This window comes from Pinus tabuliformis, chromosome 8, assembly GCF_031772625.1.
Source record: "Pinus tabuliformis cultivar Carrire ecotype Pingquan chromosome 8, CPIR1, whole genome shotgun sequence".
Lineage (NCBI taxonomy): Eukaryota > Viridiplantae > Streptophyta > Pinopsida > Pinales > Pinaceae > Pinus > Pinus tabuliformis.
The window spans coordinates 1,912,845,500-1,912,861,537 of NC_142294.1; the positions used below are offsets into that span (position 1 = coordinate 1,912,845,500).

Consider the following 16,038-nt stretch of genomic DNA (forward strand, 5'->3'; position numbering starts at 1 on the left):
TGGAGGAGATTTCTTGCAACAGAGGGGTATGGATAGCTTTAGGAGAGAAAGTGAGATTATCAGTCGGAGAATCATCAGCACAGAGAGGCAAAAAGTGATCCAGTAGCGTTTACGCAGAGGCTGACGCAAGGCCAGAAGTGACACGTAGAAGTAGCGCAGAGGGAGAGGGAGAAAGACGAAAATCATAGCAGAGGGTCAGTTTCAGTAGTTTCAGTTGGGTGACACTGTGCCTGAGAGAGTTGATGCTGGGATAGTGTAGAGGTAGCACAATGATAGCGCAGATCCTGCCAAGGGCACCTCATCCAGCAGCCAGAACAACCGTGACTTTTTCTCAGTGATTGTGTGAGGTAAACTCACAAAGTTTCTGCCAATATTTCTCTCTGTAATTGAATAACCCTATGAGGTATTCAAAATTTTCTACTGCTTAATAATAAAACCCTCAGAGCTGTTGCACCAATTTTCTGACATTGGGTTTTTCCAGGGGCATTTGTCCAAAAATAACGGTGTCCTATGTGTTTTTATTTTTCTTGCTCAGTTTCTATGTTTCAAAATCATATTTAAATTGGTGTAGACTGCTTTAGTATTTTACTTCAGTGTTTCATGAAGAAATTTGAAATAAGCTTGTAATGTAATTTACAATCTAGGAGAAGTAGATTCAGCTGGTTGCAGTAGGATTCATGGGATTGTTAGATCTAGGAATTTTCACATGGTATCAAAGCTATTGATGTGAAATGGGAAGAGCAGATCTAGCACTGAAGTAAGGGCCAACTTGCTGCAACAAGCAATAGTTCAAATCCCCTGAGGGATAACAAAGTTTTATCCAGGAGGGCTATATTTTCGTGGGTGTCTCTCTTTGAGCAAGCCAACAGAGAGGTAAGACTGCCGGATTGAAAAATTCCCAAGGCAGAGGGAGCTAAGTAGAGCCACACAAAGCTAGAGGGATGCAGTTTCTGCAAGCTGAGTGCTAGGCAGAAAAGTTGTCAGAAGGAAGAAGCATATCGCATAGTGAGGAAATACTTCCTCATTGATTTCTTGCCGAGGAAATCACTATTTCTCATTTACTGAGCAACAAAGGAGTAGAAACTTACCAGCTCCACTAGGGAGTGCATAAGTCAGCCTAGGAGCTATGCAGTAGGGAGAAAGAGGGAGCTCTTCGATAATTTTCAGAGGATATGGCAACCAATGGCTTGAGGGACCAGGACAGGTTGGATGGGGCTTCCAACTATGTCATTTGGAAGACTAGAATGTCTTTCCTTCTAGATGAGCATGCCCTCAAGACATATGTTGATAATGTGGTAGCTGAACCTGCAGATGCAGATCCGCTAAAGAAGTACAAGGCTGAGATGCCAAAAGGTAAGAGGATGATCCTGGATGGAGTCAAGGATCACGTGGTATGCCACATTGCTAGCATAGCAACCACTAAGGAGATGTGGGATGCCTTGACCACTTTGTATCAGGGATCTTTCGAGCAGTGAAATATGTACTTGGAACAAAAGTTGAGATCTGCATAGATGCAGAAGGGAGAACGTGTGGATCCATTCCTCACGAAACTAAAGGAGACCCATGATGAGTTGTTAGCTACGGGACATACACCTCAAGATTCAGAGTTAGTGAGACTGGATCTAAATTCCGTCTTAGATGAATGGAAAGTCTTTGTGTAGAGTAACCTGGGCAGAGCAACATTTCCAAATTGGGACAATATGTGGGCAACTCTGAAACAAGAAGAGCTGACGAGATACCTACTCAAGGTCAAACTTGACGGAAGCAGCAACAACAGTGGGTTGAAGCCCAAAGTAGAGGAGGAGGATAACGCAACCCTTGCATCAAAGGGACAATAGGGGAAACAGAGACGAGAGAAGGACATCTCCAAGGTGAAATGTTTCAGATGTGGCGAGATGGGCCACTGTGCATCCCAGTGTCCCTTGAAGAAAACGGACAAGGATGAGAGGCATGATCCTAAGGTTGGAGCCGCAAAGATCGAACAAGAGGATGCGTTCGCCATGAAAACCAAATTACCTCCAGGTAGGAGCTAGGCTGATATAGAGTTGTAGTTTGAAAGAGCTACAAATGGGCAAGATCCTTGAGGAGACCACCTCTTGGATCATCACCTTGCTACGGGAGCCCATGTTCAGTAGTAGCAGGATGGAGGAGTTTTGAGGAGGTGCCATGGAGTGTTGGAGTGACAGATGCAGTAGTTAGCAACACCAAAAGTTGAGCAACAAAGAGCAAAGAGGCAACAGTACGAGGAGGCACAATCTAGAGTTTCAGCAATGCAATAGCTTCAGAAGGCAATGTGGGACTAGCAACAGTTAGGATTTTAGCACCAAGGTGTATGCACTAGATACTTGTCCAGTTTTGGGTGTTTTCAGTTGCTTCTCTCAGCAACTGAGTTGCAGTACGGATGTAGAGTTAGCAGTGGCAGTGCTAGCAACATAATATATGCAACATTTGAGAGGGAGCTGTGGTACAAATGTAGCATTGGCAGTGGCAGTGTCAAAGCCAACATTACAGTAGTAGCAACAATGTTGTAGTTGGTGGACAACATGTTAGACATCACCAACACAGAGGACAATGCTTCAGAGTCAGAGTAGTGTGTAGTATCAGTGTATTGCTCGAGCACATTCCTCGCTAGGAGGGAGTGTTTATTTGGGGTAGCATCAAATGTGCATTAAGCCTCAAATTTTGCATGGAGGCTTGGGAAGATGCATTCCAAAGAACCCATAAAGCGTTTTGGGAAATTCCACCCAGAAGTGATTTTATTAAAATAATTAATATTTTTAATGAGATTCCTAAGTTTAAACTTAGGAAAATTAAAATATTAATGGGTATTAATCTAATCAGGGGTGAAACTTCTAGAAAAAGACACAGATCAAGCCAAAATGATCCGTGCCTTTGATTAAGATTTAATTTAGGCCGTTGGTTGTCTAACATGAAGATATAAGAAGGGGCTTGAGGGTCATTTGGAAAATACACAAAGAGATCAAGGAAATCGATTTTCTGAAGTGACAAGTTCTCAGGAGGAAAAACGATTGAGGATATTTCTTGCAGCAGAGGGGCAGGGATAGCTTCCGGAGAGAAATTGAGATTCTTAGTCGAAAAATCATCAGTAGAGAGAGGCAAAAAGTGATCCAGTAGCCTTGACGCAGAGGTTGACGCAGGGCCAAAAGGGCCACGCAGAAGCAGCGCAGAGGGAGAGAGAGAGTTGAAAATCAGAGCAAAGGGACAGTTTCAGCAGTCGGAAGCCGAGGTGTGAGACCGAGAGGCTGAGAGTAGTGACTCTGGGCTAATGATCGATTCTGTTATCACAAAATCAAGCACTGAAAGGCTGTTGATCAGTTAGACTCTGTGTAACTATTTCAAACTAGACTTTTGACTAAGGCTTAGCCTCCTTATCCTGAGAGGGCTCTCTCAAAGGTTATAGATTTTGAATATTGATAAGATGGCTAACTCTTGCAAAGTAAATTTAACACATAAGTTGGCTGGACAGACATTACAAAGACTTCCATTGGGCTCATGGAGTTAATCATCATTTCAGCAAACTATAAAACTACTCATTCATAGAAGTCAGGGCATGTAATGTTTAAACACTCAAAATACCTCTCATAGAAACCTCAACTTACAAATACACACAGGAAATCAGAGCAGCAAAGTGAATTCTGAGTGATTGTGTATCTATACAGTTGTAAAACATAAAAGATAAAACAAAACCACATATATCTTGAGCATTTGAAACACTGTATGAATCCTGAGAAGAAAAAGCAGTCATTTGTATTACTGAAAATAAGTTTGTACACAAGCCAAAATAACACTCTGTTTTCTCAAATATCCAACCCTCATTACATAGATGATTCCTCTATATATAGAAACATACTTCTAACTACTTATAGCTTCCTCCTCCAGCATGAGGGGAGCTCGATGACTGCTACTAATTACCCCTATCTACTACTTAACTAACTCATTAAATACATTAAGTGCTGAACTGGAATTACAAAGAGTCCTAATCAAACTACATCTCTAATTCTATCTTCCTCGTATCATGATTCCTCCTTGTAGCTTTGACACCTGGCTTCCTTTCTGTTTGGCTGAGATGGCTGAAATGAGCAATTAATGCTTCATGTTGGTTTTGGATACTGAAGGCTTTAATCTGCTCCGTGTTGGCTGAGAATATCCCTAAATTTTTGGTTCTGGTCCCCCATCACTTCGAATATGCAGCAGCATGAACTTTAAGTTTTTAATGAGCCAAGAATATAGGGCATCACCATGCTTCTGATATGATGGAAGCTTCTTTGATGAACAGGTGTGCCAACCAAAACTTCTCGTATGCAGCTCCCTCAAAACCCTAATCACCGAGAATAAAGTGGCTTCATAACCAAAAATCTTAAACTTAGGTTAAAAGATTTCACCTTTTGTTAAAGGTACACCTGGCATATGTTGAATGGCTGTAGCAGCTTCCTTTGATCCCTTTCATGTCACTGAGGTGTTCCCTTTGCAAATTTTTGATTCTTCTTTCAAACTGTTTGCCTGCATTTTAAAAACAACACCTACAACAATTTCGCAATTTCGTAGCGCGCTACGAAACTGTAAATGAGCATGGTTAATAGCCTCAACTTTTTAATGCAAGTAACAATAATGAGCCGGACATCTTCATCTTGGTGCCTTAGAATCTCTGGCTTTACCAACACACTTATGGATGGAATCACTGCATCCTGCAATATAATACATAACCTGTTGATCTTTGAGAAGACTTTCGTCTTTGTGCAGTGATATAACCTTGTGACTTGCAGTGAATGTGGCAAAGTTCTAGCAATGCAGTAGCATTCCCAAAAATAAAATCGCAATTGCCTTCAATGTAACAGTCTCTTAGGTAGTGCTTCCCATAATGTAGATATGCAATGTTCTGCTGCGTGGAAAGCAATACACTGCCCAAAGAGTATGAATGGTTTCCATTTGACTGTGTACAGGCGTTGCACTTTCCCTTCGGAAATACCTTCCTCTTCGGGATGTTTAGGACTCACACCCAGCATTTAAATAAATATCATCTGCCTATGCCATGTTACTTCTCGTACTGTACCTGCAAGTTGTGATGAAAAATTGAACAATCTTGAGACAAAAGATAACAAGGCTGCCAATAATGCTTTGGGGCATTCTTCATGTGGTAAATGCCCACATCCAGAGATTGGTACTAATCTAGAATTAGGAAGTTTGAGATTATTTAAGTGGAACAAAAATATCTTCCGCACCAGAAACTATCAGCACAGGCAAGTTCTGCAATCTGACGACCCTCTCACTAAAAAAATCACTGTGCACTTTCCCACAGGAATGCTTGGCAGGCATATTGCGCAGGACATCATCCTCTTCCATCCTCATCTTGAACATAAGAGTTTCCCACCAATAGTTTTATCAAGCACTAACATAGAGTTCCCTGAAGCTCAAACATCTACCAACATTCTATTTCTCATACAACTAAGACCACAATCTTGAACGACCACGATCGCTATTGTAGCTTCGCTTGGAATGATGTTTCTTGTCATTTTTATTGCTTCCCTCCACCATACCTTTGAGATAAATCACATCTTCTATCCTTCTCATAACATTCATTACAAATCTGGAAATCCCGCAAGCATATCTTGCAGACCCAGTATTTGGAATTCACCAAGGCATGGAAACAGTGAGAACAACGAGGATGCAAATTAATCGACATATGATGTCGTTTAATCCCCTCGATGAGCATCTTAAGCTGCTTCATTACAAGATTATCCTTCTGAGAAACAGTCAAACACGTTCCTCTTCTGCAATTCCAGTTCTCTTCTTCCATCTTCATTTTAAATTCCTCCATCTTATCTGGAAGGAAATTTCCCTTACAGTATGGCAAACGAGCAGCTGTGGTGTTGCTCTTTCCCCAAAACTGGTTATAGATGTTTGTCAACTTCAGAACGATTCTCTCATTAATGGCCTTCATACAATAAGATATACCTGTTGAGAGCTGGATCCGTCGATATCACCGTCGGGCATCCTCAATTTAAAGTGCCATGTGTTCATTACCCTGCTCTGATGCATGCCATGTGTGCACGTTGCTGTCGTTCAATCATCACTGCAGAAACTTGACTTTCCTACGCATATATCATATTCCCCAAATCAAGAATCCATGCAGCCTTACTCTGTTCAACATCAAAATCTAGTATATGAACGTTCTGCTCATCCTTGAAGGCTTCACAAATCTCACCATTGTTTGAAGTAGGCACTAAACTCAGACCCTCGCTAGCAAGTGGCACTCGTCCTTGTACAGTGGTTACAACAGACCAGACAAGTGTAGACATATTCAAAACCATGGTCTCTGAGACACCACTTTTGTTATCACCTCCACCTACGATATACCAATTTTCCCCAATTGAGACACCTGCATGCCCAGCTCGAGGGGTGGGCAAAGTGCCTTGGATTTTTTGGCCGTGACCATTCCATACTCCACAACTTCTACAGCATCCCAAGTCATCATTTCCAAGTCGAGAATATTCAGATCATTCAGAAGACTCTTCCTTGAATCTTCACCGCCAAACATAATTAAATGGACCCTACGAGAGTGACAGATTGACCACCGCGTGCAATCGTAGGTTTTCCATATGACTTTAGTACACACCATGTACAGGACTCTGTGTCAAAGGATCGAACTGTTACAACGTCAGAAGGATCCTTTGTATGTCCAGCAACAGCTAGAATCTTGTTGCCCCATTGAATCAGGCAATGGCCAGCACAAGGAGATAAAAGTTCTTGAGAAGAGTCAGATGCCATCTTTGTATTCAGTTTGGACCATGTCAAAGATTTCAAATCGAACACATGCATATCATTTAGGTAGCGTCCATTGTGATTTCCACCAAAGACATACATTTTCTCTTGCACTACTGCTGCTGCATGCTCATAGCGGGCTTTCGGTTGCCGACCAGTTACTGACAGTGAAACCCACTGGTCATAAACAACAACTGATCCCAGGCCTTCCAATATAACATCCTTATCTTGTGTCTCTACAAAACTTCCGTTGTCAATGGCAGTATCTTTAGGAACAGAAACAGAATTGTCGTGATGGGAAGCTGATTCCTTGGATGGTTTTTTCCACTTCTACCATTTGCTAGGGTACTAAGAACCTTATAAGCTGACAACTGTTGATGCAAACCAAATGGATTTTGATAAACATGACAGCTGGGTAAGGTCTGCTATGGATTAGGACAAATCCCCGATTTCGCAGCGTAGCTAGTGCAAAATATGAATTATGCGCTACGAAATCACTTAAAACCTGCTGCGCTGCGAAACTGATAGACAGGATTTATATGCCTTTGACAAACAATTGAACTGATGTGAAAAATTTAAAAATTTTTCTTGAGTGATAACAGTGGCTCCACTTGGGATAGTGTGCCCTTGTTGTACACTAAGAACCTACAGTTCCAGTGCCTTATCCTCTTATCATGAACAAAAATTTATTTGACAAACATCTTCTTTAAGTTCCTTGGGCCTTCACCTCAGGCTTAAGCTTGATGATCACTGTAGGAGAAAGAAGTCTATATCTACTGACAAAAAAAAAAATGCTCAGTCACCTTGAGCTTATTTGCACTTTCCTACCTACCTACCCTATCAGCTGCATTCTCCAATTGTAGCTCAAGGAACATGAAACTTCCAATGAAGCCAATCATCAATCTGATCTAAAACTTGGATCTCCTTATTGTGCTTGAAGCATATACAAACCAGATACTGAAATAGCCAAGGAAGCATGAGGTGTAACTGTTCTTCAAGATGAACATATAATTGGAAAGCTGAACAATAAATTTTTTCCATGTAGTCAGCTATAGGGTCAAAAAACACACGGTTAGCTTGCTGATTCTCATAACATTCTATATCTTCAAACAACTTATCCTCAGTCACACCAAATTTATTTGATATGCTATCCAACTGCCTTTCTGAATGATGCTCACAAACAATGTAATTTTCCTCACTATTATGATTATTATTTGAAGTAAGCTGCTGCAAGGAATTACAAAATTGAACAAGCTTTTCCTCTGCCTGAGGGTCGTAAAAGCTATCTTCCAGTACTTCTTCTTGCTGATTGCAATCGATTTCATACTCATGATGATCTGAAGCCTGACAAATCTGCTGTATCTCTACATCAATATCAAAGGATGAAACCTGGTTTTCACAAGTAAACCCCTGCTGCTCTTCATGCTGCGTTTCATGGGATGTTATACCTTCTCCTTGGTGCTGGAATGCATTGTTATGAAGAGCCTCAAAAATTTCTTCATCCATAAATTCATCATCATCATAACAATCTTCCAAGTACTGAATAAGACTTAAAGAATGCCTACAGCAATCTTTAAGCAGCAATAAGGAAGGATAACCTTCTTTATACATCTCACAGAATTCATCATGAAAACTAGCAAGCGAATATATTGAACCATTTTCCAGACTTTTATACCATGACCATGCTTTTCCTTCTAAAGTGGTCATAAACATTTTCATGAGACAATCTTTAGGGAAATGAACCTTAAGACTGCGTACATGCATATGGAATTTAACCAAATGAAGAGCAGCATTGTCCTTCTTTTCATCTTTGAATATTGGAAGATCATCTAACCAATCAACCTTTGGCATAGGATTTGGAAAACCAGGGATATGAGACCGATTCATAGGAGCATACCTGGCATTCATTCTTGCAGTGGAATTCATCTTGAAACTTCATCAAGCTACTGATCTTCTACCAGTGGAGTCACCTTCCAATTTCTTATTCGATGTGTGGAGTCGCCAAGGTAGTTTTGCAGCCTCAAAAAGATGTTTGAGCTCCTGCTACCTTCAGAAGTTCAGTCTCTTAATTTCGGGAATGAATAGACTTCAGGCTCCCGGCAGACGCACCAAAATGTTATCACAAAATCAAGCACTGAAAGGCTGTTGATTAGTTAGACTCTGTGTAACTATTTCAAACCAGACTTTTGACTAAGGCTTAGCCTCCTTAGCCTGAGAGGGCTCTCTCAAAGGTTATAGATTTTGAATATTGATAAGATGGCTAACTCTTGCAAAGTAAATTTAACACATAAGTTGGCTGGACAGACATTACAAAGACTTCCATTGGGCTCATGGAGTTAATCATCATTTCAGCAAACTATAAAACTACTCATTCATAGAAGTCAGGGCATGTAATGTTTAAACACTCAAAATACCTCTCATAGAAACCTCAACTTACAAATACACACAGGAAATCAGAGCAACAAAGTGAATTCTGAGTGATTGTGTATCTATACAGTTGTAAAACATAAAAGATAAAACAAAACCACATATATCTTGAGCATTTGAAACACTGTATGAATCCTGAGAAGAAAAAGCAGTCATTTGTATTACTGAAAATAAGTTTGTACACAAGCCAAAATAACACTCTGTTTTCTCAAATATCCAACCCTCATTACATAGATGATTCCTCTATATATAGAAACATACTTCTAACTACTTATAGCTTCCTCCTCCAGCATGAGGGGAGCTCGATGACTGCTACTAATTACCCCTATCTACTACTTAACTAACTCATTAAATACATTAAGTGCTGAACTGGAATTACAAAGAGTCCTAATCAAACTACATCTCTAATTCTATCTTCCTCGTATCATGATTCCTCCTTGTAGCTTTGACACCTGGCTTCCTTTCCGTTTGGCTGAGATGGCTGAAATGAGCAATTAATGCTTCATGCTGGTTTTGGATACTTAAGGCTTTAATCTGCTCCGTGTTGGCTGAGAATATCCCTAAATTTTTGGTTCTGGTCCCCCATCACTTCGAATATGCAGCAGCATGAACTTTAAGTCTTTAATGAGCCAAGAATATAGGGCATCACCATGCTTCTGATATGATGGAAGCTTCTTTGATGAACAGGTGTGCCAACCAAAACTTCTCGTATGCAGCTCCCTCAAAACCCTAATCACCGAGAATAAAGTGGCTTCATAACCAAAAATCTTAAACTTAGGTTAAAAGATTTCACCTTTTGTTAAAGGTACACCTGGCATATGTTGAATGGCTGTAGCAGCTTCCTTTGATCCCTTTCATGTCACTGAGGTGTTCCCTTTGCAAATTTTTGATTCTTCTTTCAAACTGTTTTCCTGCGTTTTAAAAACAATACCTACAACAATTTCGCAATTTCGTAGCGCGCTACGAAACTGTAAATGAGCATGGTTAATAGCCTCAACTTTTTAATGCAACAATAATGAGCCGGACATCTTCATCTTGGTGCCTTAGAATCTCTGGCTTTACCAACACACTTATGGATGGAATCACTGCATCCTGCAATATAATACATAACCTGTTGATCTTTGAGCAGACTTTCGTCTTTGTGCAGTGATATAACCTTGTGACTTGCAGTGAATGTGGCAAAGTTCTAGCAATGCAGTAGCATTCCCAAAAATAAAATCGCAATTGCCTTCAATGTAACAGTCTCTTAGGTAGTGCTTCCCATAATGTAGATATGCAATGTTCTGCTGCGTGGAAAGCAATACGCTGCCCAAAGAGTATGAATGGTTTCCATTTGACTGTGTACAGGCGTTGCACTTTCCCTTCGGAAATACCTTCCTCTTCGGGATGTTTAGGACTCACACCCAGCATTTAAATAAATATCATCTGCCTATGCCATGTTACTTCTCGTACTGTACCTGCAAGTTGTGATGAAAAATTGAACAATCTTGAGACAAAAGATAACAAGGCTGCCAATAATGCTTTGGGGCATTCTTCATGTGGTAAATGCCCACATCCAGAGATTGGTACTAATCTAGAATTAGGAAGTTTGAGATTATTTAAGTGGAACAAAAATATCTTCTGCACCAGAAACTATCAGCACAGGCAAGTTCTGCAATCTGACGACCCTCTCACTAAAAAAATCACTGTGCACTTTCCCACAGGAATGCTTGGCAGGCATATTGCGCAGGACATCATCCTCTTCCATCCTCATCTTGAACATAAGAGTTTCCCACCAATAGTTTTATCAAGCACTAACATAGAGTTCCCTGAAGCTCAAACATCTACCAACATTCTATTTCTCATACAACTAAGACCACAATCTTGAACGACCACGATCGCTATTGTAGCTTCGCTTGGAATGATGTTTCTTGTCATTTTTATTGCTTCCCTCCACCATACCTTTGAGATAAATCACATCTTCTATCCTTCTCATAACATTCATTACAAATCTGGAAATCCCGCAAGCATATCTTGCAGACCCAGTATTTGGAATTCACCAAGGCATGGAAACAGTGAGAACAACGAGGATGCAAATTAATCGACATATGATGTCGTTTAATCCCCTCGATGAGCATCTTAAGCTGCTTCATTACAAGATTATCCTTCTGAGAAACAGTCAAACACGTTCCTCTTCTGCAATTCCAGTTCTCTTCTTCCATCTTCATTTTAAATTCCTCCATCTTATCTGGAAGGAAATTTCCCTTACAGTATGGCAAACGAGCAGCTGTGGTGTTGCTCTTTCCCCAAAACTGGTTATAGATGTTTGTCAACTTCAGAACGATTCTCTCATTAATGGCCTTCATTCAATAAGATATACCTATTGAGAGCTGGATCCGTCGATATCACCGTCGGGCATCCTCAATTTAAAGTGCCATGTGTTCATTACCCTGCTCTGATGCATGCCATGTGTGCACGTTGCTGTCGTTCAATCATCACTGCAGAAACTTGACTTTCCTACGCATATATCATATTCCCCAAATCAAGAATCCATGCAGCCTTACTCTGTTCAACATCAAAATCTAGTATATGAACGTTCTGCTCATCCTTGAAGGCTTCACAAATCTCACCATTGTTTGAAGTAGGCACTAAACTCAGACCCTCGCTAGCAAGTGGCACTCGTCCTTGTATAGTGGTTACAACAGACCAGACAAGTGTAGACATATTCAAAACCATGGTCTCTGAGACACCACTTTTGTTATCACCTCCACCTACGATATACAAATTTTCCCCAATTGAGACACCTGCATGCCCAGCTCGAGGGGTGGGCAAAGTGCCTTGGATTTTTTGGCCGTGACCATTCCATACTCCACAACTTCTACAGCATCCCAAGTCATCATTTCCAAGTCGAGAATATTCAGATCATTCAGAAGACTCTTCCTTGAATCTTCACCGCCAAACATATATAAATGGACCCTACGAGAGTGACAGATTGACCACCGCGTGCAATCGGAGGTTTTCCATATGACTTTAGTACACACCATGTACAGGACTCTGTGTCAAAGGATCGAACTGTTACAATGTCATAAGGATCCTTTGTATGTCCAGCAACAGCTAGAATCTTGTTGCCCCATTGAATCAGGCAATGGCCAGCACAAGGAGATAAAAGTTCTTGAGAAGAGTCAGATGCCATCTTTGTATTCAGTTTGGACCATGTCAAAGATTTCAAATCGAACACCTGCATATCATTTAGGTAGCGTCCATTGTGATTTCCACCAAAGACATACATTTTCTCTTGCACTACTGCTGCTGCATGCTCATAGCGGGCTTTCGGTTGCCGACCAGTTACTGACAGTGAAACCCACTGGTCATAAACAGCAACTGATCCCAGGCCTTCCAATATAACATCCTTATCTTGTGTCTCTACAAAACTTCCGTTGTCAATGGCAGTATCTTTAGGAATAGAAACAGAATTGTCGTGATGGGAAGCTGATTCCTTGGATGGTTTTTTCCACTTCTACCATTTGCTAGGGTACTAAGAACCTTATAAGCTGACAACTGTTGATGCAAACCAAATGGATTTTGATAAACATGACAGCTGGGTAAGGTCTGCTATGGATTAGGAAAAATCCCCGATTTCGCAGCGTAGCTAGTGCAAAATATGAATTATGCGCTACGAAATCACTTAAAACCTGCTGCGCTGCGAAACTGATAGACAGGATTTATATGCCTTTGACAAACAATTGAACTGATGTGAAAAATTTAAAAATTTTTCTTGAGTGATAACAGATTCCCCAGTTGGGTGATAGTGTGCCTGAGAGGGTTGACGCCGGGACAACGTAGAGGCAACGCAGAGCTTGCCAGGGGCACCTTATCCAGTAGCTGGAACATGCGAGACTTTTTGTCAGTGATTATGTGAGGTAAAGTCACAAAACTTCTTCCAATATTCCTCTCTGTAACTTAATGACCCTATGAGGTATTCAGAATTTGCTACTGCTTAATAATAAAACCCTCAGAGTTGCTGCACCAGTTTTCCCGCATTGGGTTGTTCCAGGGACATTTGTCCAAAAATAACGGTGTCCTTTGTGTTTCCATTTTCCTTGCTCAATTTCTATGTTTTAGAATCATATTTAAAGTGGTGTAGGCTACTTCAGTTATTTACTTCAATGTTTCATGAAGAATCTGAAATGAGCTTGTAATGTAATTTACAATCTAGGAGAAGTAGATTCAGTTGGTTGCGGTAGGATTCCTGAGATTGTTAGATCTAGGATTTTTCACATCATCATTACTCCCAAAGATTATATAATCAACATATACTTCAATAGTTGTTAGACTATCATGTTCAATCCTTACATAAAGGTTGCTATCCGCACTTCCCTTCTTGAATCCTTGTTGTTGCAAATACTTGTCAAGACAAGCATACCATGCTCTAGGTGCTTGTTTGAGACCATACAACGCCTTTTTTAACCTACAAACATAATATTTCTTGTTAGTGAGAAAAAAACCCTCAAGTTGTTCTATATATACTTCTTCTTATTCTCCATTTAGAAATGCTGATTTCACGCGCATTTGATAAACTTTGATCTTTCTCAAACATGCATAAGCCAAGAACATCCTGATAGCTTCCATTCTAGAAACGAGAGCAAATGTTACTTCAAAATCAATTCCTTCAACCTGTGCATATCCTTTGCAAACCAACCTTGCCTTGTTCCTAGTAACCTGTCCATCCTTATTTAACTTGTACCTGAAAACCCATTTTGTCCCAATGACATATTTATTTTTGGTCGTGGGACCAATTCCTAAGTGTCATTCTTCTCAATTTGAACCAATTCTTCATTCATAGCAACTACCCAATGTTCATCTTGACTGTGTTCTTCAAAATTGTTTGGCTCAAATGTAGCTAAGAGAGCAATATGGGCCTATTGTGGTACATGAAGTTGGTGATTTCTTCTAGTTCCTATTCCTTCATTGAGATCCCTAATGATTTGATTTAATGGATGATTCTTTTGATACCATTCTTTGGGGGCCTTTGGGGGTGTTTCTTGTTCAACCTGTTGTCTGTCTCTTATCTCTTCCTGGTTGGTAGTTGTTTCCTTATTCAATTGTGCTTGCTCTGGGACTTCTTCTTTGACCTTTTCTGGTTCTGACTCATGTGTCTTTGGTTTGCTTGAAGAGGAGCTTTCCTCATTAACCTTTGAGCCATAATCTTCATTAAATGTTACATTGATGCTTTCAACTATTTGTTTAAGTCTTTGATTGTAACATTTATAAGCTTTTCTTTTGCATGAATAACCAACAAAAATATCTTCGTCTACTCGAGAATCAAACTCTCCTATTTCCTGAACTTCTCTTTTAAAGTAGCATTTGCTTCCAAATACCCTAAAATATTTGACATTTGTTGGTCTTCCTTTCCAAAGTTCGTATGGAGTCATATCACAATTGTTTCTAAGAAAACTTCTGTTCAAAATAAATACAGTTGTATCAACTGCTTGAACCCAAAATTTTTCATCTAATTTTGAATCATTTATCATTGTTTTGGCCATTTCTTGTACAATTCTATTCTTCCTTTCAACAACTCCATTTTGTTGTGGTGTTCTGGCTGTTGAGAACTGCCTTTTTATTCCATTTTCTTCACAAAAATGTTGAAATGCTTTGGAGGTAAATTCGTCGCCGTTATCAGATCTCAAACATTTAATCTTTAAATCAATTTCATTTTCAACCATTTCCTTGTAGATCTTGAAACATTCAAATGCCTCAGACTTTTTCTTCAAGAAACTAACAACCGTCATCCTGGTATAATCATCTATCATTAGCATAAAATATAATTCACCATTCAATCCTTTAGTCCTCATTGGTCCACATAGATCAGTATGTATTAATTCCAATGGTTGTGATGTGAAGTGTTCTTTTGTCTTGAATTTGACTTTTGTCTGCTTGCCATGCTGACAATGTTCACATACAACGTTGGTTGGTTTTGAAATCAATGGCATTTCTCTCACAACTTCCTTTTTGCTAATTCTAACAAGGTTGTCAAAGTTTATATGTCCCATTCGTCTATGCCATAGCCAACTCTCATCTTCTTTTGCCAAGAAACATCCTTTAACAACCTCATCTAAGGTGTATATGTCATTTAGAGCTCTACTTGTAGTAGCCACAAGTTGGCCATATTTTTCTTTTCTTATTTCACATTTCTTTGAGTCAAACAACATGGTGTGTTCTTGATCACACATTTGACCTACACTTAGCAAATTGTGATTCATATTTTCAAAAAGAAGCACATCTTTTGCTATAGATCCTTACTTCCAAGCTTGACAGTACCTGTTCCTATGACATTTGAAGATCCATCATTTCCAAAGGATATTGTTCCATCTTTTTCTTCCTTTAAAGATATAAATTTATTCCTATCTCCATTCATATCTGTAGAACAATCGCTATCGGCATACCAAACATTATTTTTATTTTGAGCCTTTAATGCAAGGGAACACCTTTCAGTTTTCTTCTTCCAGACCTGTTCATTCCGATTTTGTTGTGATTCCCTTGAGGGGAGCATAAACCTGCAATCCTTAGCCAAATGTCCAAAGTTGTTGCATTTATAGCATTCTACTTCATTTCTTAACCAATCAAATATGTTATCATTTTTCCTAAAGTTTGCTTGCGGATTTTTGGAATTGATATTCCTAAAAGGCCTTCCAAAGTTGCTTTCATAAGTACGACAATCTATATCTTTATGCCCAAACTTTCTACACGAATAACAAAAACCATAAAAGGTGGGTTGATACCTGGGAGGAAACCTTCTTTGTGGAATCGTTTTTCAAGAGCCTTCTTGTCTATCTTGAACCTTTGTTTTGGATG

The 16,038-nt window shown here is 39.8% G+C and overlaps 1 pseudogene; it reads right to left on the bottom strand.

Annotated features, from left to right (window-relative positions):
- Positions 1-6,110: 6,110 nt before the first annotated feature.
- LOC149244110 (acyl-CoA-binding domain-containing protein 6-like) lies at positions 6,111-14,729 on the bottom strand (annotated as a pseudogene).
- Between the last annotated feature and the right edge of the window lie 1,309 nt (positions 14,730-16,038).